Source organism: Columba livia, chromosome 10, assembly GCF_036013475.1.
Source record: "Columba livia isolate bColLiv1 breed racing homer chromosome 10, bColLiv1.pat.W.v2, whole genome shotgun sequence".
NCBI lineage: Eukaryota > Metazoa > Chordata > Aves > Columbiformes > Columbidae > Columba > Columba livia.
The window spans coordinates 13400631-13424285 of NC_088611.1; the positions used below are offsets into that span (position 1 = coordinate 13400631).

General features: G+C 38.5%; 1 protein-coding gene and 1 long non-coding RNA gene across 6 annotated transcripts in view; one reads left to right on the top strand and one right to left on the bottom strand.

Annotated features, from left to right (window-relative positions):
* LOC135580461 (uncharacterized) overlaps positions 1-23655 on the bottom strand; it is a 188468-nt gene that overhangs the window by 162623 nt on the left and 2190 nt on the right. The gene's annotated exons all lie outside the window — the stretch shown is intronic.
* The window catches only part of MDFIC2 (MyoD family inhibitor domain containing 2), a 51073-nt gene that overhangs the window by 2919 nt on the left and 24499 nt on the right, over positions 1-23655 (top strand). The window lies entirely within an intron of this gene.

Below are 23655 nucleotides of genomic sequence, written 5' to 3' on the forward strand. Positions count from 1 at the left end.
GAATTGGGCCTTGAAGGCCTTGCACAGCAGCTGAGTCAATAAAGAGGTGAAATATGTCTTAAAATGAAAGGAAATTTTCTTTGAGATAAAACTGTGCATGTTATTTTATCTTATATTGAAGTTTAAAATTTTTGATATTTTTTCTTTGCTTTGAGCACTTCTGTGGGTTTTTAGAATATGGTGAAGCAAATTGTCTGGAGCAGAAAATTAACTTCTATGTTTAAACGTTTTAAAAATATCTCATGTATAGATTTCAGGCATTCCAATAAACAATGAATTGTGGAGAACAGACTTATGCTGTTTCCATCAAGCACAGTAAGAAGACTATATGTTCTTTTAGCATCCAGTTTTAAAGAAAAGTTATTTTTATTCATGGTTTTGTATTGATTATTTGTTCCTTCTAAAAGAAACAATCATGAACCACATAAAATCAGAAATAAACAAAAAATATAGACTAGGCTGTGGCTTTAGTGTCTTTCCTAGACTTCATTTTTTTCCCAATGCTTTGCAAAGTAATAACTCATGGACTGGTGGTAGTGCAGTGGGTCAACACCAAAATAAGGTACCTATTGTTTTTTTGTTGGCTTTCAACATAATAGGCTGTTTAATCATGAAAGGAGGGAGGGGGACTTTAATCTGGCTGCTGGTTATTTATCTTGTGCTTTTTTTGGAAGAAGAAACTTTGCTTGTGCCTTTAAGCCTCTAAAAGCAGAAATCAAACCCTCATTCCAAGGGAAAACTTCTTCCACAAAGCAAAACAGAAACCAAATAAGCCTAATTAATTGTATTTTAGAGAAACATTAGGCTGTGCATATAGGATTGTATCTTATCAGCAGGAAAAACGTAAGTGGTCCTATTTACACCTCTACCTCTCAGTAAGCAACTTGCACCCGCTTCTGTGCTCCTGCATCCCTGTCATGAGTGCACCAGAAGACTGAGAGTTGAAGATGACATGGAAAATATAATGCTGCACAAGGCAGCACAGTCATGGAGAGAAACACAATCTAGGGCCATGATTATGTAGGTATTTTTTAAGTGGACATTGGCACATTTTCCCTCTCTTTTTATTTCTTTCTTATCCAAACAAACATTTTTCTAATGGAGGGCCTGAGGTCCTTCGCAGCACCTAGCAGACTCCAGAATTATAATGAAATAAAAATGTAAACAAGGAAGCGGAGTGGTCAATGCATGCTGTAGGTTTGCTAGACTTTAAGAAAGTCCTAAGACATCTATGCACCTCCTTAACACTTGAGTCTGGATGTGGAAAACATGAGAGACTCCCTGTCTTGGTTGTGCAAATGAGGATGGTGAAATGTTAACAGTCCTATCCCAAGATGTCTCAGAGTGAAGAATTCACACCAGCAATCTTTTCTGATAGTATGACATGTTCCTCAGGATTATTATTTCTAAAGATCACACAACAGATGAGAAAGCCTGTGTTTGGAGGGTATGCATCAGACCATCACATGCAAATCACCCAGAATTGGCATAAATGAGCAGTGAGAAAAGGCAGTTCTTGGCCTTTTTTAGGCTTGTCTGACCTTAGCACTGGTGTGAACTGACTCAAGGAAAGCCTGGGACACAGAAATAAAGCCAGAGAATGATTCCTATTTTGTGTAGGAGTGCAGGCAGTTATCTCTGCTTGTTTGTTCCCATGGGGAAGAGCTCATCAGAGATGGGAAGCAGTTCTAGGTGGAAGTAGAGAGCTCCCCATGCCAACATCTACAAACCATCAGGGAAGAGCAAAACATGGGCTCATTTGCAAAGAAGCATTTGCAAAGTTTTCTGCATTTCTGCCCTGAAAAACTAAGGCAGGACCCCTCAGCACCTGCATTATCCCCACTTACACAAAATGATATAAAATACGAAGCGTATAAAATACAAATATACATGTACAAGAACTATCAATGTAATTTGAAAGTAATAGTAAAGTTAAGGTAATATTAAAGGTACTTGAAGGTAATATTAAAGAAACATCCTCTGCATGAGCCTGTGTTCCCACCTGTTTCATGCACCCACAAGATGTGCAACAAGTAGACCATCACACTCCAAGCAAGAAACATCTGTGTGGGCCCTCAGTCAAGCACAATTATTAGAGGGTCCTATGGAATGTGGGAGATACACAGGACTCGTCTTTAGAAATGCAGTGCCCAAGGATGAGTAACACTCCCAGGGGCTGACTCAGGGATGCTCCCACCTTGCACAGCTCAGCCACAACCACAGAGCTGCCTCTTCCACATGGACCAGGCCTCTTTTCACCATGGTGGTGATTTAATGCCAGATTAGCAGCCATCTGGTGGGAAGGGAGGTCAAAGCAGAGCTAAATTCACACCAGCCTCAGCATGTGGCTTTCGGAGTTCCTTACAAACATTTAATCTTCTGGTATCACTTGATGATTACAGCCATATGGATACGTGGGAGCAGGCATGAGCTTATCTGACTGACACAAAGCTGTGAAAGGTGACACTGATTTTGCACAAGGGCCAGCAGTGGTCTGATCACTCTTTCTCCATCCATCACAAATGCGAGGCACAAGGTGTGAGGGCTTAATACTGCCCTCCGACGGTTTCATCCAAAACTGGCCACAGCAACCCGGGAACACAGATCCAAGTTGCACAGAAATTTCATTTCTTTTTGGGATATTTTCACACAAAGCCCTCCTGTTTTATGCTGCCCAGCTGTGTACACAAATGCCCTCCGTATATAACTTCCAGTGAAAAGTTAATGAAATGGCTTCCTTACTTTCCTGCCAAAAATATAACTGAAATGCTAATCTCAAGACTTTCTCCAAAATAGCCCCTTTCTGCACTAAAATTCTCATAAATCAGAAACATTTTTGTCTAAAACAAGCCTGTTTTCATTGTCTTGAAAATAGTAAAAAGTCTAGCCCCAATTTCTTTAATCAGCTCTTCTAGCCAGCGGATTTTTGCTGGAGGGTGAAATTCAGCCCTGTACTGAGGGTCAGTACAAGGTCAACACTTAAACCATAAAACAGGGCTTAAGTGGTAAATAGAGCCTCTGTTCAGGATTATATTTCACCCCTCCAAGGACCACAGTTCATATGAAAAGGGAGATTTTCTCATATCATAGACCTGGCTGTAGTGACATTATTCACATTATTCAAATAATACTTTATTCCAGAAGTAATCCCATTGGGTGAGATTGTGCCACATTTCTTAGTGGTACATCCCAGAAATTCAGAGCAAACTATTCCTAACCTGCACCAGACCAAAACATTCCACAGCCTGGACTTAGGGTTATATTCCTGGGGGTATTAGCAAAACAGTCCTATTCTGCAGCACTCAGAAATGCTTTTTCCCCAGCATGCCCCTCTTGCTGGTTACCCAGGGGCTCTAAGAGTCATTTACAAGAAATAACAAAGTGGGGTGGTCATTGCACTATGAGACTGGTTTTGCAAAAGTGAGAGTTGTCCTGGAGACATCCAGGGAATTTCCCTATTCTTTTACAACCTTCCAGCTTTTTACCTGATTTGCAGGGCTTGTACTTGGGTTTCAGGGAGATTATTCTCAGCAGAGTGTTCTGATCTGACACACATCCCTGCATTTAGGGAGCTAAATGACATTTTTAGAAATTATTTCTAAAAACTCAGAAGTGAATGCAATTTCACATACATGCTTGGACACTTGTTTCCTGAATTTTGCTGACTTGAGGCCAGAAGCTTTTTTCACTCTCTTCTTCCAGTCTGAATTAAGTCATTGGATTGAAAAGCTTTACAGAAGACTGATAGCAAAGAAATATCTCTCAGTTTCATGTAACAGAAAATGCCAAATGCTTATAAGATGAGTGCTGTAATCCAAGCAGACTGTTTCCAGATAAGAATACCACACACACAAAAAAAGCACATTTAAAAACTGATGACAAGGATCCCAGGGGGCTCAAATTCCTGGAAGATGCCTTGTCAGCTTCAGGACTACGACCAAATGAATTAATCAAGACAACCCTTCATTTCAGTTGTAAACCAGCAGATTTAAAGACTCTCTTCCAATGGAAAGGGAGTATATGAAATCTGCAATGGTCCCAGATCACTACTCCTAATTATGGTTTATAAACTGAGTGGTCCTTGATCTTTGAACTGAAGGGTCCTTAGAGATGTAAGACTTTGAATACTGCCATGAAAGTAGAATGAATGTACAGTAAGGATAGTGGTAGTCCTCTGGGTGATAGGGTTAAGTTTAAAGTCACACTCCTATGCTACATATTGACTGTAAAAATGTAAGTGAAGGTTTATCTAGGTTTGATTACCTTCAGCACATTTGTTGCACTAATGGAGAGAAAAGCCTGTTTCATTCAACTGTCAATGCTGGAGAAGATCTGGAGATGTTATTTCATTCACCTCTGGAAGTTCTCCAGACCAATTCTATTCTTCACTGTACTTAGGCAAAATATTCAGAATTTTGCCCACAGTTGTATCAGTAGAGCAAGACACGCAACAATATAGACATCCATTAATTGTTGATTTACTCAGCAACATACATGTTAGAGCAGAATCCACATATTCGGGGCCTCTATAGTGCTTTCTACTTGAGATGGCAAACTGTGGTGAACAGAAAATCTTAAGCTAAGTGCCAGTGTCAAAGTAATGAATAATTCCATTAAAGCAACAGAGCTGCACTAGCTTGCAAAAGATTCCATTTGTCCCAGTATGTCTAGGACCTGTAAACATCTTAGTGCATCAATGAGGGAGTAGGAATGAAGCAATGTCTCATTTTTACCATTTCAATTCATGAAGGGAAGGGTCAAATGCCAAATTGGTCTCCTAGATCTAAGGCAATACAATACAGAAAGATGCCTGTACTAAACAAAATTCAGTAACCTGGATGATAAAGAAAGCACAGTACTGATAAAAGTGATAAGGATTTCAGAAGCTTCATAATTTTTAGTATTTGATTGTATAACTGCTCACTATTAGGGATATTGTTTGCCTTAGATTCCAATACATGTATCACTTTGACATAGTGGTTTTCCTCTCTTCAAGGTGGATAATGTCTGTTTCTTTAGTCAGCCTTACTCTGAAAGCTCAAAAATAATTATTTGTATTCATTCTAATCTGGAGTAGTAAGGCGAATGTCCTCGACTATTATCATTTTCTACCGGAAGGAGACAGTAAGAACTTTGAATGTAATTGGGTATTATATGTTTAAAAGCTATGAAAAACAGACATTTCAAACCTATTAATGAAAATTTGGTTCATTTATAGAACTTAATTCCTTGATAGAAATCCCATCAAAACAACCACTATGCAGGCCTGATTTACTTCTACCCTGAGCTTGAAGTCAGGATAATCATGAATGTAAGCAGCACAGTGCCAGTTTTCAAAGAGTGTTTTATAGGCTTGCAAGATTATACACTGATATGTAGAGCTGCAAGACTGGCAGTCATGTAGAAGTGTAGCAAAATCCTTAGCATTGGAGGGGTTCAATGAAATATTTAAAGAGAATTAGATCATGAAAAAACAAAAAAAACCAACAACAGGCCTCCCTTCTTCTCATTGAAGATTTATGATCATTCTCCAAAGTACAACTGGTTCTAAGTACTCAAAACAAAATGCAGTAGATGTGCTAAATCCTGGGCATGCTGGTTATCTACTGCTTATGAAACATATTATGGAAAAGTGGAATTAATTTAAATATTCATTGTTTGCTGAGGTTCAAAGGAATTATTTTTCCATCTATTTTTTAAATAACTATTTAGAACTAAATCCAAATAGAAAGATACTTACACATTAAGAGTGACTGCTCTAAACGTCCAATAATAAAATACTGGACATAAAACCCTTACCAGAACAGCTTAGTGATTAGTGAGCATTTCTGGGACTTCAAATCTGGGCTGAGAACCTATGATTGCATGAGAGGACTTAAATTCACACCTTCTAGAAGAAAACTCTGGTCCCCAGGTATCACATCACGGAATCACAGAATGTTAAGGACTGGAAGGGACCTCAAAAAGATCATCTAGTTCAATCCCCCTGCTGGAGCAGCAACACCTAGATGAGATTACACAGGAAGGCATCCAGGCAGGTTTTGAGTGTCTCCAGAGAAGGAGACTACACAAACTCTCTGGGCAGTCTGTTACCCTCACCGTGAAGAAGTTTCTTCTCGTATTTAAGTGGAACCTCTTGTAAAATATGGAAAAACTTTGGAAGGTCTTCTCAACACACTGCTGAGCACAGGCAGAGGGATTTGAGCCTGGGTTATGTCCAGTCCACCAGCTGCTCTCACCAGCAGGGATCTCACTCCTGTAGGCAGGAAGGGACCAGAGCACCTCCTCTGGCTCTGCCTCAGGAGCAGTGGCTGGCAGAGGTGTCTAATGCAAGTGAAGCAGCCATAAGTACATCAAGGTGGCCATTCCCCCCATTCCTTCCAGTAGTTTTCCTACTTTAATTCCTCATTTCCTCACCTCTCCCATCAGCTTATTGCTCCCAGTCACCTGATCTTCTGCATGTGCTGTATAGAATGTTGAATCTCAGTGGAAAGGCATATGCAAAAATCAGGTGCTGAAGCCCTCAGTGTCAGCCAAGTTTCGAAAAGGCTCTTACTGCAACAGAGAATTGCAGAAGGCCTCTTTACCACCTAAGCAATATTTAAGTGCTACAGAGATCTTTGCTATCCCCCTAAACTAAATTAATTTATATTTTATAGGTGTCAAACCGTCTCCCAGGGTCTCCTGATTACATAGTCTCATTCTAATTTCAGTCTTTAATCTGAATAAACACTTTAGAAAAACACAGACACAATTAACTTAATCATAAATTCAGATAGATTGTTTATTATCTGTCTACTTAATGTGCTTATGATTGCAGCAGTTAAACATGATAATGTTTTCTTCACTCACACATAAATGAATATACACAGTACAGAAATATGTGCAGGAAGAAAAACTTCTGCCTGAATACCTCAGTAGGCTCCAGAGATAAAGAAGTAGATGCACTGTTGTGCTCTACAGGAAAACAAACATTGCCATGATAGGGTTGAGACATCTGAGAAATGATTACTGACAAATTATGTTCTTGCTGAAATATGCCTATATGCAGTTAAGAAATAAAGAAAATGCTATTGTAGCAAAGATGCAAATAAGAGCCCAATTTAGCTGCAGTACTGCACCTGTAAAATAAAAGCAGAGGTGTAGATTCTAGGTAAATAAGATCACTTGAGTTGTTCAGAGTAAAATACAGGTCAAATCAGTATCTTCCTACTGAAGCAAACTCAGACACCAGATTTACAGATAAGAGTTTTCTGCTGTGTGGTCTTTGTAGACAGTTGTCTTAAAGGGGTTAAACCCTTCCGACACCAAATTTTCTGTTTTGTTACACACCCATGGCAACTAACGTATGTGCCAAAAATGCTATCATGTAGCCACAAATACTTGGACATCAAAATTACAGTTGGAATACAATTATTTCTGTTCCCACAGCATACTGAAAGTAAATAATGATTTCAAGTATGCGTTCAGTAAAATTAGTGATTATTACTCAGATAGACTTTTCTCTGTCATTAGACTAATTTTTTAATGGCCACATAGTAAACCATAATGAAGTTATATTGGGCTTCAGAACATTCAAGTTTTAGCTAAATTTAAAATGCAGTACACATTTCCTCCCCAAAACAAGAATAATTTATCATTCTTTGTTGTCTCACTGTTGCTTCTCATATAAATCAGCTCCAACCTCATGTTCTTTTTATGTATCACTAAAGCTAAATTCAGACTGGTATTTCCTATCTATAGGCTTCCTAGGATTTCTAACTCCTTTGTGTTGACAGTCAGAAAAGGGTCTTCAAGGTCAACTTCACTCTGTTAACCCATACTTCATGCTGGCTCTCTGCATGACACTCACTCTTACTACATAGACCTTAGATATAAGTTGAGCAGAGTCTTTGAAAAAGTCTTAAAGTGCATCCTCAGGTAATTACAATTTTGTAGGACTGCTTTGTGTAACATATTTCTATCTGGTGACGTTTTTTCAGCTTTCCATCACGTGAACTGCCCTTGCTCTGCACACTCATTGAACACCAAAGCAGTCAATACTAAACTAAATTACAACTTCTTTCTTGTTGATTAGCAGAAGCTTAATATGTTGAACAATCTGCACTATTACGTACATAATTCTGAATTTGACTCAGATCAAGTTGAATTTCGGTGGCTTTAAGGTTGTAATATAAACATATAATGCATGTTGACTGCTGGTTCTAAACTTACATCACGACTGATAAATCAGTCAATATTCCTGACTGAAGAGAGTCCACTTTGACAGTATGTGAGCAAAGGGGAAGATAAAAGAATGGAAACTAAAAAATAAATGTAAGCCTTTTCACTTTGTTTCTTCTTAACAATTTCCCTCATATAAAAATATTACAAAATCGAACAAAATGCTGTGATAATTCTTTTTAATTTTCTCCTCGTTAAAAGAAAAAGAGACGTGGTATGTAACTGGAATTTTAAAACTCTGAAATCCAGGAGTGGGCAAAATAATAGAAGAGATGATGAGAGGCAGAAGAAGACAGGTAAAAGAACCACAGGAAAAAGTGATTATTGCAGCTAGTACTCACTCTGGTTAGACAAAGTTGTGACCATATGTATCGTCTTCTTCAGATATTTTAAAGGTTTAATATTTTATAAAATACAATTTTTATTATAAAACAACACATAAAAATATAGCATAAAGCATTTAAAATGTGTCCATTTCAGCTTCCAGCTAAGCAATATATTTTTTTTTCTAGTTTATGTATGATTTAAATAAATAAATAGCCTGTGAGCTTCAGGTAGATATTTACTTGACTCACACACTTGGTCTCTAACTTTATGATCAGCCCTGTCCCATCAGAGTGTCAATCACTAAGCAAAGAAAGTCCAAAAGGCAGGAAAAGCTTCCCCAGGTCTCACTTGGAGGGAATCACCAACAGCTGTAGAAGGGTAGTACAGTCTCCACATCTTAATTTTTTTTTCATAAAAAATAAAAACTAAGCGGTGGTGTGGGTTTTTTTTCTTTTTACAGTATGACACAGCAGTATTACTTGCATTAGGCCAATTTACCACTTATGATAGCAGTAATAGCACTAAAAGCCAATAAAAGCGGTCTGTTCATTCAAAGATTGGCTTTTATGGCTTATTCTAAATATTATCAAGTGAATCAAAAGCTGTCATTATAGTGTCTAAAAAGCCTTCGTACCTTGTAAGCAAACAGTGTGATTTTGGCAAATAATCATTAATATGCCTATGTGAGACCAGGACTTAAAAGAGAAAGAAAAAGGAAAACCCAATATTTCACTTTACATAAGTCATTAAGATCATTTCAGTTAAATTTCACACAAAATAAAACAGTTTTTTATGTAAAATGCCATAGTTTTCCCAAGTTGGTGGTTTTATTTTTTTTAGTCTGTGAACATACTTCATAAAACAAAACCTTGTCTGATAAGTGAGCAGTGAATGATTGAACTATAATGATATGTTCTTGCCAGCTTTAGGAAAACAAATGATGCACGTGTCTCTTCAGTGCCTTTGGGGCCAACATCTAACCCCACCTTCCCTTGGCTCCCATCCTGCCTGCCAGAAGCCCCAGTGAGCACAGAACTGCTCCCACTCTTCTTGCTTTACAACTGAAGGTATGCTCCCATAGCAATAGAGAGGTGAAAATTAATGTATCTCCTGGCTCATACCTGGACAGTTACTCTTGCAAGAAACTCAGGGAGCAGAGCTAAGGCTCTGGCAGCTCTCCACCCACCTTCTGCCCATTTGGGCATGAACAGGAGTGTCCAGAGAGAGAACTGCTCTCTACTGTATGCAGGGCAGACATTGAATGTATAGGACTTCCTCTTTGCAGGACTCCTTGCTGCTGCCCAGCAATACTAGGAAAAGTCCTCTTCAAAACTGCACAGCTGAGTCACTACCATTTGCCATTTCTAGTGTTTGAACCTCCTGAATGGCACTGCCCAGTGTGCAGTCACCAGCAATGGTTCAGGATGAAGATTTGGGCTTACCACCGGCTGCCCAAGACAACTATTATTGGCAACATTGAAGCGTTTCTCATGCAGCTTCCTAGAGTGTTTGAGTTTGAGAAAGGATGGAGGCAAAGAGAGACACGAGAAAACAACCTCATTGCTGCTTCATGCTCACCTGCTGCTTAACCTGATAGACCTTACAGATGAGTTACTTAAGGTCACAAGCCTCCAACTGCATATCCCTCCTGGCTCTACCAAAGTGTCCTCATCTGTTTCAGATCTCTGGGTGGGCATTACCTGGGCTACCTGGAGACAGAGTAAGATAGACAAGGTGGCAACACAGCAGGAGCTTCAGGATGTCATGTGGGATGGGACAACAACAGTTGCTATGATGACTCCATGGGTAGGGTGGGCAAAACACCACATAAAGAGGCTAGTTACTGGGAAGGTTAGTTGTGGACTGTGCAACAGTTCAGACAATATAATCAAGGTTTTTCTGAGTTAAAGAATTTGGACTGTTCAGACATTAACTGGACTAACAAGTAAAAGCTTAGCTGCATGCACACTGTGGGCTCCTTCTGGCCATGGAAATATTTTTCAGTGCAGTGTCAGCAAGAGGATTTGGGAGGCCCTATTATCCTCAGCACCCTACAAGGAGTCTGGCCACAAGTCTGCAGGCCACAGTGCTTCTTCAGCCACCATGATAGACACAGCAACTTCTTAGCCATGCTGGCAGACACCCAGGATCTTAACTCAAGACCAGGGTATGCAATGGTGTCAAGAGCCTGAGGCAAACTAAGTGTCTTGGGCTAGGCATGGCCACCTGTCAAGCCTCATGCATTGAGTGGAAGCCTTGGGCAGTTGGTTCAAGCATTCATGCTCCCACAGCCAGGACTGTGTCTTGGGGGGATTTCTTGCCTATTGCTATTTACAGTTTTTGGGGCCCCACTGGAATGGCAAGCGAGCGTGCTTGCAGTTGACTCCGTTACGTGATACATTGTGCAGCTGCACGGAGCGCATGGGCTAGCAGAAACGTGGTGTTGCGCTGCCAGGGGAATTGTTACCCCAACACGGCCCTTTAAGGGCCACCTGTGTTTTGCAGGCAATTTATGTGAGCAGAAAACTAGCAGACCTCCCATTCCAAGCTTCTAATTTCTTTGGCCATTTTTTTCCATAGATTAAAGAGCTTTCCAGAAACACTACCAATGAAGTAGAAAGATCCTAGGTAGAAACTGATAGACCAGCTTTTGTCTAAGCTACCCTAAAGCGTGGTAGGAAACCTGTTAGGATCCTCTACATTCTTACATTTATCCAAGATATGGTGTATACAATTCTATAAATCTATATGAAATAGAGCTTCTTCCCTAAATAAACACCCACCAAATTATTGGTGTCATTATTTCAATCCAGTAACTGAAAGACTAGGTAAGAACTATTTATTTCCTCACAAGAACAAAGGGCTTTGGTCAACTTGAATCTCATCTTTCAGGCAGAGTGTTTAGCAAACTACTGAGCTCCCCGCCAGACCGAGAACACAAACTGAACTTCTGAATTTCTGTGCCCAGGTATAAGCTGGTTCGACAGAAGATCAACAATGAAGACCTAAAGAACATAAGATGGTCATTGAAATTAATAATGCTAGTGTTCCTCTTCTGACAGTATTTTGCAGTACTGATTTCAGTCTCAAGCATTCCTATAAAATGTTAAGAAAATATTTAATTGCACAAGGGTTCAAGTGGCTTGGCCTGTTTGCTTTTCATGTCATGGGTCTGCAATGCATGTATTCATCACATACACTTTTCCTGTATTATTTTTCCCAAGGGTTCAATCCACCCATACTTTAGCCCCACCTTCCTCTCTTTGTCACACACAAGTTCTTTATTATTGCTGAAGAAAATCAGAGCAGAGGACTACACAGGTTGCAACACAACCTGAAACAACCTATGCAATGCTGACAAAAACCAAACATCGGATATGATTCTTTTGACCAAGATTTAAAGAGTAAACTCACTAGAATTACTCATATGCTTGAAGTTAGGTTTGTGCTTAGGCATGTTGCTGAATCTGCTTCTGATAGAAAAGATGAAGAGTGCCTTGGCTTAGATTAGAAGCCACATCTTGGGTATAGTGTTGCCCTGTTTCTAATTGCTAGTGTAGCCAAGAAACTGTATCCTTCCCTCCACTTGAGAGACCACCTGGAGAAATACATTTTTCTCCTCAGAATTCACACAAAAGCCTAAAACTTGGCTTTAATATAATATGTATTTTCTATTCCCCCCACTCCAATGAGTTGCATTTATATTTTTAACCTGTACATACTATGCTTTGTTAATGGGAAACGTTTCAAACACTGTGGTAAAGGACTGTGGGATATAGGATTATATATTTATTAATCTCAAGAGCACTGTGTAGACTGCACTAGTAAGTTACAAGCAGACTGGCAGAACAGGGTTTGAATTCTGGCAGATCGCTTCCAAGCTTGCCTGTTAGGCTGCATTTGGCTCTGCTTTAAAAGTTTACCTTGAGCTATAGTTGCTTTTGTCAACTTTGCTACAAATGGGCTGCACTGAGAACCCTGCTCTGGGTCAGTCATGGCAGAACTGGGGTGATCTGTTAGCCAAGGAGATGCACTTTGAGCAGCTGGCCATTATGGTTTGTTGCTTAATCTAGAAAACACTGCTATACCCTGAGATAACAGCAAAAAACTGCTAGTCATAGTGTGATTCCATTGACAGAAAAAAGCTCTCTCTGCCCATGGGGATTGTATTTACATGCAGTGATGTCTAAATCTATCTGTATGTGAGTTTACACAAGCATGCTACAGTCAAATACACCTTCGCCTTCTCTCCTGCCACAATAGGTCAGCCTAGATTTTTCAATGTGATGGCTTATGCAGAAATGAAAGGCATTTTTTGCACAACTGAAAGACTGTCATTTTAAGATTAAAAAGCCTGCTTTCCCTCCCTGAGGGAGAGTTGGAGAAAGTTTCATGGATTTGCCCTTTATAATATTCCAGTTTGTCTGCAGCAAAAGGAAGAAATAAAAACTAATGGAAAGAGACACTTATTCTCAGATGAAAACTGACTATTTCCAATAAAGCATTTTCAGACTATACTCATGAATACTTTAGTATAAGACAATTGCTAGGTCAAAAGATTCATGATGTCCAGCTGTACTTGGGCACTTTATTTTTCCTAATCAGGTAAAACAACAACAACAACCAAAAAAAAAAAAAAAGAAAAAAAAAATCAAACTCTTATTTTTCATTTGAGAGTCTCAAATCCTTTTCAGTTATTAACCACTAAAACAGCCTATTTGCTCCATGAAGGTAATTAATAGGAGTGGAGGAGAAGCAATTAGAAGTGTGAAATGAATTCTTTAATTTGGACATCAGGACAAGAACATACTCTACAGCAAACCAGGTGAAAGTTCAGCCCAGCGCCCTTTTAAACTTCAGATCAGTTTAGATCCCAACTTTGCAGACATGTTTCATCTTCCCCTATACCACCACTTATTCTGAGGGACTCAGGCATCCTATAGATTGGGACAACAGCAAAGTAAACTTTTATACCCAATGTTAAATTAGGTATTTGTTAGATCATAGAATCATAGAATAGCCTGAGTTGGAAGTAACACCTGGATATTCTAAATATGCAGTTTTCTGGGTAGCTGAGATCCTTTACTGTAGTTGCCAGTGTCCAGGACCTCTTAATAAAGATATTCTCTGCATGTTTCCAAGAAATAAACAGTAATAATTGTAGCACACAAAATTAGTAGCTGTAGGTGAGGTAAAGATCACAAAGAACTGCTATTGATTTTTAACAACAGGAAGGCTGAGCTCTTAATAAAAATGCCGGTACTGAACTGTTAGAACCTGGCTTTCTCTCTTTCTTAGTCTCATTTTCTAGTATTTGTTTTGTTACTCTTTCAATTCTCTTCCAAAAATCCCTAAGTGGCAGCAACTTCTATTTTGGCCTGTGATAACCTAGTTTATGTAATGCCAGTCTGTTCAAAATCTTCCATTTAATTTTATGAGCTCTGGACTACAATTTCAGTCCAGAAAATACACTTTTGAGACAGCAGATGCTAACAGTCTTGTACACAAGTTTCAAGAAGGACTGGCCACAGTGACCTTCTCCCATAGGTGTCCCACTGTAATGCAGGTTGTATGTAAAGTTAAAATCACATCCTGCAAATACTTCCGAGTCCTTGATTCCCTTTGACTACCAGGAAAGCAACAGTAATTGTCATCAGCTAGGTACTACACTGGAGTCATTGACATGGAGCTTGCCTTGGAATGTATGTAAATTTACCCTAAAACTGTTTAGATAGCTGCTTTCAAGTATTATTTTTTTTTTTAATCCAGTTGTCCAGAATGTACCTCATAAAATCATTATTTGCACTATGGTGACAACTACCTAAATTATGGCTGGATAACAGGTCTATCTGCTTCGCCTAAATGGCGCAAGATCTCCCATATCCAACGACTATTGGAATTATTATGTGATCTTTTCAGCTTCTAATACATATTAATTTGTAATATACAAAACCACTCAAATAAACAATTGTGCGCATTGAATAAAAAAAGGCAATTTAATCTCCCCCCCCCCAACTGGAGACACTTTTTACAAATAGTTCTTTTAAGTAGTCTTAATAGTACCTCTTTAATATTGCCATTAAAATTCACCAGAGTTCAAGAGCAGAGCAAATTTACATCTGTTAAAATAATGGAATTGACACTGATATTACATCATTGCTATTTTAAATAATCATTCTTCATAATTCTAACCTACTTGCTTTAAGTTGCAAATAAAGGGCTCATTCCTACTTTCAAAGTCAATGGCAAAACCCCCTTTGGCTTTCAGGGAGCAGCACCTGGCTTTAAAGATGAGGGCCTCTGGTGATGTACTGTGGAGTTTGATTGCATCCACTAATGCAGCAAAGAACAAATCCACCTGAAAATATTGAAAAATACTGAGAATGGTTCTACGAGCTGCAGTCAGAGAAGATAATTGTGCTGGACTAGTCTGTTCTCCAAAAATCACAACACTCCACAGACTACTCTGAATTCCAAGGTAGTTAGAGTTCTGCATAGCTTCACAAAGTGACATTTTATATAGGTGGGGGTTTTGCCATTTTAGTGCAATTTTGTGGTTTTCTTTCCTTAACATTTTGGGAGAGACTGAAGATAAGCATAATCGCAACACTCACAAATTCACCTTCTCTTGGGATAACATCAGGAGTTTCAGTGAAATTACCTAAGTGTTCTTCTATGAACAATACATAACGAACCTAAATGAATTAAAATATACACTATACACAGCTGGAAAGCCACCTAGAAAGTGAATCATTGTAGCCCTCTCCCTGTTTAAAGATGAAAATGATGCAAGGATTTTTAAGAAGTACAGAGGACAAAGGTTATGATCAAGACTGTTTAAAACTGGAAAAAAAAAAATGTGCTTTCTAGTATCCATTCACCACTCAAAAGAAAGAAGTTTCATACCTGGGTATTCCTAGACTGCCTTTGTGTTCTCTAGAAAAAGAGGAGGGGGGAAAAAAAAGATCTGTGTCCACACAACAGCTTATCATCTATGAAATCATCATGATTCAGCTGTCTACCTAGACCTAGGTTTGCAGAGACAGGATCTTTCAACTGTGTCCTCACCGAGCATCTAGTTTAACAGATTTCTGGTAGTGGCAAAAATCATCATTAACTGTGGTTAACTTTCTACTAACGTACAACTAAAATACGTTGAACATTTACTGGACAGTAACCACCAGCTGAGTCTTAACCATAAAATTTCACACTGCATGTAGGGCTTGTTAGATGTTATCCGGGAGCCAGAGAACTTTATTAACACTGTCATAAAAGCCAAAGCAGAATTAATCCCTTGCTCTATCATCACTGACACTGTCTATTATAAATAAAATATCTATCAGACCTTAGCAAATCTAGGTCCTAACTATAATGAAAATTGCCTTGGTGTCTTTAAGACCAATTTGGTTTTAAACAATGTGCATGAGAGAACAACATGTGACCCTTTACTATGGAGAAAAGCACAAATAAGCAGCATCGCCAAGACCAGGGAGGAAACAAATGATTCCAGAAAAGTCAAGTTCTGAAGAACCTGCAATTCTGACTGCTTTACTCTTCTTAGAATTACTTACCCCATTAAATTTCTTTCCACTTCCACAGCAGGACTCCTGCTGTTATGCTTATTTGGGAAAAGAAAAAGAATGTAGCTTGGATGGTAGGGAAATACAATATCTTCCAAACAAGGACAATTAGTCAATGCTCTGCCTCAGGAAGCACTTCAGGCACTGTCACTTGATGGTATCCAAGAAGAAATGAGATGGAAAACACCGAAGGGATTAGCCTACAAAGATTTTCATGTCATGAAGGCTGGGACTAGCTGAACTAGGAGATCCTTTCCAGATGCATCGTCTGTAATTCTTTTTGGCACCATTCCTCAGCTTTAAAATACACTGTCTTCCCCCATGCCAGTGGTACTAACACAATATGATGTCTAGTGCAACTTAGCCTTCAGGATAGTCTTGAATCACACAACACACCAGTGTTGTACAATTAAATAAGTTACAATACTGCCTTGGTAAAAATTTTACTCTTCTGTGGCTTTCCAGTCATGCTAACAGTAAGAAACAGCCTACACCTGACATGGAAGATCAGTTGTTGGCACAATTCTTCATCACTGGGGGAAGGAGGAATATTAAAATATGTCTGTTTATCCCTATCTAATCAAACATATATTATGGAGACTATTTTTATATTATAAATGTATAGTGTAGATTCTTCAGTCCAACGATATTTTCCAACAATATTTTCTTCTAACACCGTTATCCGAGTAATTCAAATAGCTGAAGAAACCTTGATAGGAAGAAATATGTTCTCATGTCATCTATTTTTGGCTTTCCATGCTGTGACAATGGAGTCTGCCCTGGTGTTTCTATATCTGAACACTTCTCAGGTAGAAGAACCGCTACCACAGATTGCCTGGCACCTGCTCGAGGATGAGGTGAAGAGGAAGCAAAGCAAAAGTATTTCTCTTTCATGGTGAACATCTTGGCCAAAACATCTTTGTAGCAGATAAAAACCAGTTAAGTATAAACTGATGAGGAATAAAATATTTCAATTTTTTTGGTGCCTGAGATGGTGAAATCAGAGTTCTGAACTTGAACAGGTTAATATGGAGTGGAATAAAATGGCAGGTGCTAGGGAGAAATATTTTTCTCAGGATAAGCATTTTCAAAACCTGGCAGTTACATTTTGTTAGTTCTAGTCTTCTTTTAGTGAAATAACTTCTGAAAAGGGAGCATAAAAAATATGGAGCCTGAATGCCAATAGAAACATATTGTAAGTATGATACATCACCAACAAGTCTACCGCTGCTAGGTTAAAATAAAAAAAGCCGAACCAAAAACCTTAGCACACTTAAAAGTATCTTCTTTTGCTTTCTAATGTATTTTTGCAAGTTCTGACTTTTTTAATAGAACAGCTATTAAGAGAAACTAATTATGATTTGATTTTTAAGGGCCTGGATTTTCTCTTACATGTATCATTCTAACTCAGGAGAAAGACCATTCAAGCAAATGAGATGAGGTTGGTATGAATGAATTTAAATGTGATCAGAAGCAGGCCTCAAGATATTTATGGATCGAGTGAGTCATTCTTGTTCTGGTTGGATGATTACATCAGTGGAGAATTAGTCTATCATCATGCAGGGTCTGAGCCTTCTTTCTCTTACATCACCATACATCAGGAAACATTGTGTGGAGTACACCAGTATTTCACCACCCTAATACCAACAAGGTGGAAGATCTGAGCCCACTGCCCGTCCCCAGTTGTGCATTGACTACAAAGAAGCTATCCCTATTTAAATCAGCAGACTTTCTGGTCTGTCTTTCTTCCTTAGTCTGTTTACCTATTAAACCTGTCATACAATTATTTTAAGACCTGTTTGTCATTTAAAATATTAAGTAACTGTGGTCATAAAAGAATACGTATTCTTTTTTCTGGCGTCACATTCAAGTAACTGTTCTTCCATAGGTCTCCAGTGACACATCTACATAGATAGTAAGGAGAAAATGAATAGATCATGTAAATTTGACTACTCAAACTCCCTCTACACCAAATGTAGTTCTGTGAGAAATCTTCAGCAGTCCAAGTTTCAGCATTTCGCAACCATTTCTGTGTCAAAGTAAAACAACCATGCTAGACCTGACAGTATTACTCCCTTTTTGGGCACACAGCAGGTTTGGTGGTGCTAGAACAACATGTGATGTCTCCATCTAATCTCTAAGAATAGGCAATACCAGCTATTCAAGAAGTCAGCTCAGGAAATGCTGCGAGTGTCTAGAATAGATCATGAGACGAGAAAAAAAAAAAAAACAGCTGGAAAGTCTCCAGCAACCATTGGAGTTCCCAAGAAGTTTCTCCCTCATGGCAATGACTAAGTCTAATTAGAGGCAGAAAACCAAAATGGCAGCCTACAAACTTCTTAGACACCAGGTGTTTACCACAAAAAAACCCTGTTCCCTAGCCACATGCTGGTGTGGTTTCCGTGGGCCTCTCCCGTACCAGACACTACTCCGTCTGCCTTCCCAGTACATCTATGCACTTCTCACTCCTGACAAATGGGGAGGATTAAAACCACCTTCAGAGGGGAGAAGACAGTGTGGTGGCAGTAACCCCAGAAACTGTCTGAGAACGAGGATGATGTTTTACACCAGCTTCTTCATGTTACACAGACAAAGACAGAGCATCACATTTTGCTGCTGTCCCTGGCCAACCAGTGGTCCACCAAGCACACTGATCTGGAGAATGTTGGATTTAAATAATTTCCAGTGAAGTTTTACTTCCTACTGTTACACATTTTTGCCTCAAAATATTTAAGCTCCTAGCATTGCAGGTATCATGGTTTCATATTCGTGTTATACTTCGCTAATACCATGTAGAGTTTCTCTGAATTAAGTGGTGTCTTTTATCTTTTCTCACAAATAAGAGAAGTCTGCACCATAACATATCCTATAGGCAGCTCTTTTAACGTCTAAATCCCAGGGATTTTGGGGGGGAATAAAGAAGATTACGTGTGTATTCAGAAATTAAATGAGATTAATAATTTTGAAAGTAATTTACAAATGGCAATCAGCCTCCGCAATGAAGGTCAAAAGAAAAAGGACATGTTAGCAATTGAATATCTTCCCTCCCTTTAAAGTTTTAATACTGCATACCTGTTAATAATGGGAAATATCCTTCTTCAAGAGTAGCATTTTCAAAAATTGCTAGGATCCTTTTACTAATTCTAATCTTCTTTTAATAAAATAATTTGTTAAAAAGGATTATAAAACAGCATGAAAATTGAATGCCAATAGAAATGTACTGCCTATACAATAAATAGTTAATGTATTTTCTAAATGAATGATTTAAAATAGCTATTAAAGTAAAAAGAATGAGCTTATGTTTCTAGTAATGACTTCGCTGCCTCAGAATGAAATCTGTAAATCCCTGATTGCAATTTCACATCCCAAAAGAACAAGCAGTCCTGGGACCAATGCTTATTGCCTTTATCATTAATACTAGCAAACCACATATGTGATTTTTTTATTACTGGTTTGAATACTTAGATTGATACTTGTGTATGCTTTATATTTTAAATATCATACAGCTATTCTGGCACAAAAAAAAAGCTCTCCTTCAACAAGGCTTTTCTGTATGTATATGCATACATGTATACACAGACTTTCAGTGTAACTACAATTTTATTCATAAGAGTGCATAATGATTCAGGCTGTGATTGTTAATAAAAATGCATTTCTAACCATCAAATTTGAGTCTATTATTCTAAGTTAATTGCATTTGCCCTAAAGAGACTTGCGACTGGCTGTCAGCCTATTTGTGTCAGTTCCATTTTGTTCATCAGTCAATCTTGTCTCCTCTTTTTTCACATCCCGTATATTGATCAAATAGATTTGTTAGCATGCCTTCGCAGCTTTAAAAAAGTTTGTTATTTGTCAGGTTTATTTGATTACTATATTAGTTTATGTGTTATATTAATTGTTATTTCAATAGAAAATAAATGCCCTTTGATAGTCCCATGAGATTCCCATTAAATACAATCCATACAGCAAGTTAGTGGATGGAGTGAATGTGGTAAGAAAATAAACACATTAAACCTATTTTAAAAGGTGTTATTAGTCTGCACATGTATTCTACTTGATCCAAAAGACAAGAATAGAAATAAGTACAGTGTGAAACAATTTTGATAAACATCAGTGCCGTATCATTGCATATTATGCTACGTATAAAATACCTTAAGAAAAAGATGTGTGATATAAAATAAACTGAGGTCATATCTGGAAGAGTGGGTTTTGTGGTTAAGTGTGAAATGGAATGATATTATATATGGCTTTAGACACTAAAAATTAGGCTAGAGAGGCTGTAAGCAAAGGCAGGTGGAAATGCTGTGTTACATGGAGTAAATGTTTTGATAGAGAGGGAAAATCAGCTTTTAGGACAGTATTTATTGAAGCCAAAGTTAAGCTTCTAAGCAGGTAGCTTCTTCCTCTGTAAAGATATGATACACCTTTTAGGGAAGTAGGGTTTAGCTAGATTAAAAAAAAATTGAAAGAGCATCTTGTGCATATTAGTCACTCAGCTTTGGTAATGACTTCACGAGAACACAATTTCACCTCAGTCTTCTCAAAGGGAGAGGTGATGAACGAGTTTTTCCATACAAATGTCTCAGAAACCTGCCTCTGATACCTTCATTATCAGCAAGACTACATAACCCTGGCTCCTTGCTTAACATTGAATCTCGGATCTCCTCAGCTGGTACCGGAGCTTACACAGTGTCAGAAAGAAGTACTGTGGGAAATCAGCAATAATGTGCTTATCTCATTAAAAAGACAATATGAGAAGTCCATGTATGTCTTAAGATAGACACTAAAAGACACAGAAGCATTGATTCAATAACAACTTCATGAAACAAAGTCTTGTGTTTTACCTGTACATTGAATGACCCTATCACTTTCTGAAACAGAGATTTGAAATTACCAAAGTTTTCCAAATTTCTTATGAAAAGCTAAGTTCTTTCATTTCTTTGGCCAGGATTAGTCTTTGTACTATCTAACTTCAGTCATCTAGAATTTTGGTTTCTGGTCAGGGTATTTATCTATATTCTGTTTACAGCCAGCTGCAGGGGAGTGGTGTGAGAATAGGGACAAAACAAGTCTTCCAAAGAGCAATTTCTTCCTGGGTTAAACTATTCTGCCAAGACGGGATGACTTACCAGCAGGACACGTGTGCCCCTTCCATTATTGTAGTTTAGGACAGACTGAACATCACCCTAAGGGGGACCCATCTCATTATAGCAGGAGCAATTTTAAATGCCTATACTTCCCTGTGGACATTTCAAATGTCCAACTCCTAGATTATTATTTTTCATCTGGAACCTCCTTAACAGTATTTTATACCAAACAACCATGCTAAAGCTTCAGATGCCCTAAAGTTAAGCTCAAATTTGCAATTGTCCTAGAGCAGTTAGCAACACTCCTGCAGTTCAGAAGCACACGGCGTGATGATAGTTTCAAGCTAAACTGTTATGACCCGCTAGTATGGAATATAAACAGGAACAGATGAGAAGAATACAGCCTCAACATTTGAGACAACAAAGAGCAAAATGATTGCTACATAAAAGACATTTCAAAGACCTCCCAGAAAAGCAGGCATAAAAATCCCCAATAAAAAGGCTCAGCAAGAAAACTGTCACACCCCCTAATCCTCAGCAGACTTTAACAAGATGTTTGCATGAGCCAGAGATTGTCTCCTTCCCCAGAAGACAAAAGGCACAGAAAACAATATTGTCTAGCATAGGATTAGGAGGCAAGAGACAGATAAAAAGGATTCCTTAACCTTACAATTAGAAACCTCAACTCTCCAGCCAAAAGGATAATCAGAAACAGACTGTAAACCTGTGTTACAATAATTGCTGCATCTTTCTTTACTCTTTGAAAACTGATATATTTTCTGAAGATTTTTTGTAATTTATTGCCACCCCAAGAAAGATTTTCATGACCACTTAACTACAACTCCTGCTACCAAACCACTATTCAGCACACATGGCAATAGCCTTTTAGTCAATTCTTTGTATTTCCACCATCTCCAACCAAGCCAAAATCAGATCACTAATGTTCATACCAACCTTCCAGTAAATTGTACAACTAAAAGCAAAATTATATATAATGCACTAGTCTAACAAATGATCAGCTTACTGTGCCCTAAACCAGACACATACACAGATTCTTCATGCCAAATCTGGCATAAGCATGTGCTCTGATTAAAAAGGAAAAGTTGTTATAACGAGAATCTTTAGCTTTATTTGGTATTACTAATGCCTTTAAACAGAAGGAAGGGTACTGGCAAGAGTAGAAAACAGACTTGAAGGAGGAGGAAACCTACAAGCTGTAAAGAAATACAGTTTCCAAAGTTTGACCCTCCTGCTGTAGCTAACTAGTGACCAGAAGCTATAACAGTTTGCAGAAGTTTGCCGCATAAAAATTTAAGACTTTCTGAAACTAAACAAGGCAACCACAGGACATCAACATTGGTACTTACAGAGCATAGATTCGTTTATAAATATGACTTCAGTACCCAAACAACCACATACAATTAAAAACTATACGTATCTCCACTTTGTAAGGGATTAATTGAGACACAAGAATTAAATGGTTAGCTCAAGCACTCACTAAGGGACAGCCAGGATTTAAGCAGTCACCACCTCCAATGGGCTGTTGATGATTCTAGCCTATTCAGGTCTTTCTGGTACCATCAGGAAAGGAAAACTCAAGTGATTTCTCTTTTTTTCAGGTGCAGCACACTTACAAACTATCAGTCTGTGCTCTTGTGATATTACTGTCTACTGGACCTTAAATTTCCTGTCTTAAGCTGGAGTTAGTTGGCCTTGTTCTGTACAAGCTAGACACTATCTCAGAGGTGCTTCATGTGCTGTGGCAGACGAGATAATCCCTCTTTAAGTAAACCACTTGAAACCACTTAGGAAGAGGTTGGCAGAGATGCAACCTTAAACATTGTCATTTGTTATGGGAGGATGTAAACAAACCACACTTCCCAAAAGAATCATGGCTTGAAATAAACGCATGGAAAAAGGCATGTGTTTCTGTTCTCTTTTTAGTAAGGCATAAAGTTCGGCTTACAGGTACTTGTAGAAGAAAAGGGAGGAAAGTTATCTACAGGTTTCTAAGTAAGCTTTCTGGATCTCAGTCCAGATGAGAGCAAGAAAACCACAATACACATCCCCAAAGCATATAGCTAGCAGCATATAAGGTAGAGCAACACAGGATGAGAATCACTCCATCTACGTGGTAGCATAAGCAAATTAACCTCTTCTCAGTCACACAGTGCCTCATCGATTCCAGATCTTGCTTGTGGCTTATTGTCAGAGACTCACGAGCTTTTGCCTATAATCACACTTGTCCCCATGCCATGAGGAGCTTTGCTGGGTGTCCTGCTGAAAGGCCAGCTGTGCTTGAATCAGAAGCCTGGAAATAGGCCCATGGCACCTTATCTGTTGTCTCAAGATCATCTTCAGATCATATTTTCCTCATTTGATAAGCAACCTTCTAGTTGTCACTATTACAAGCACAAGTTCAGATTTACAGGGTAGGC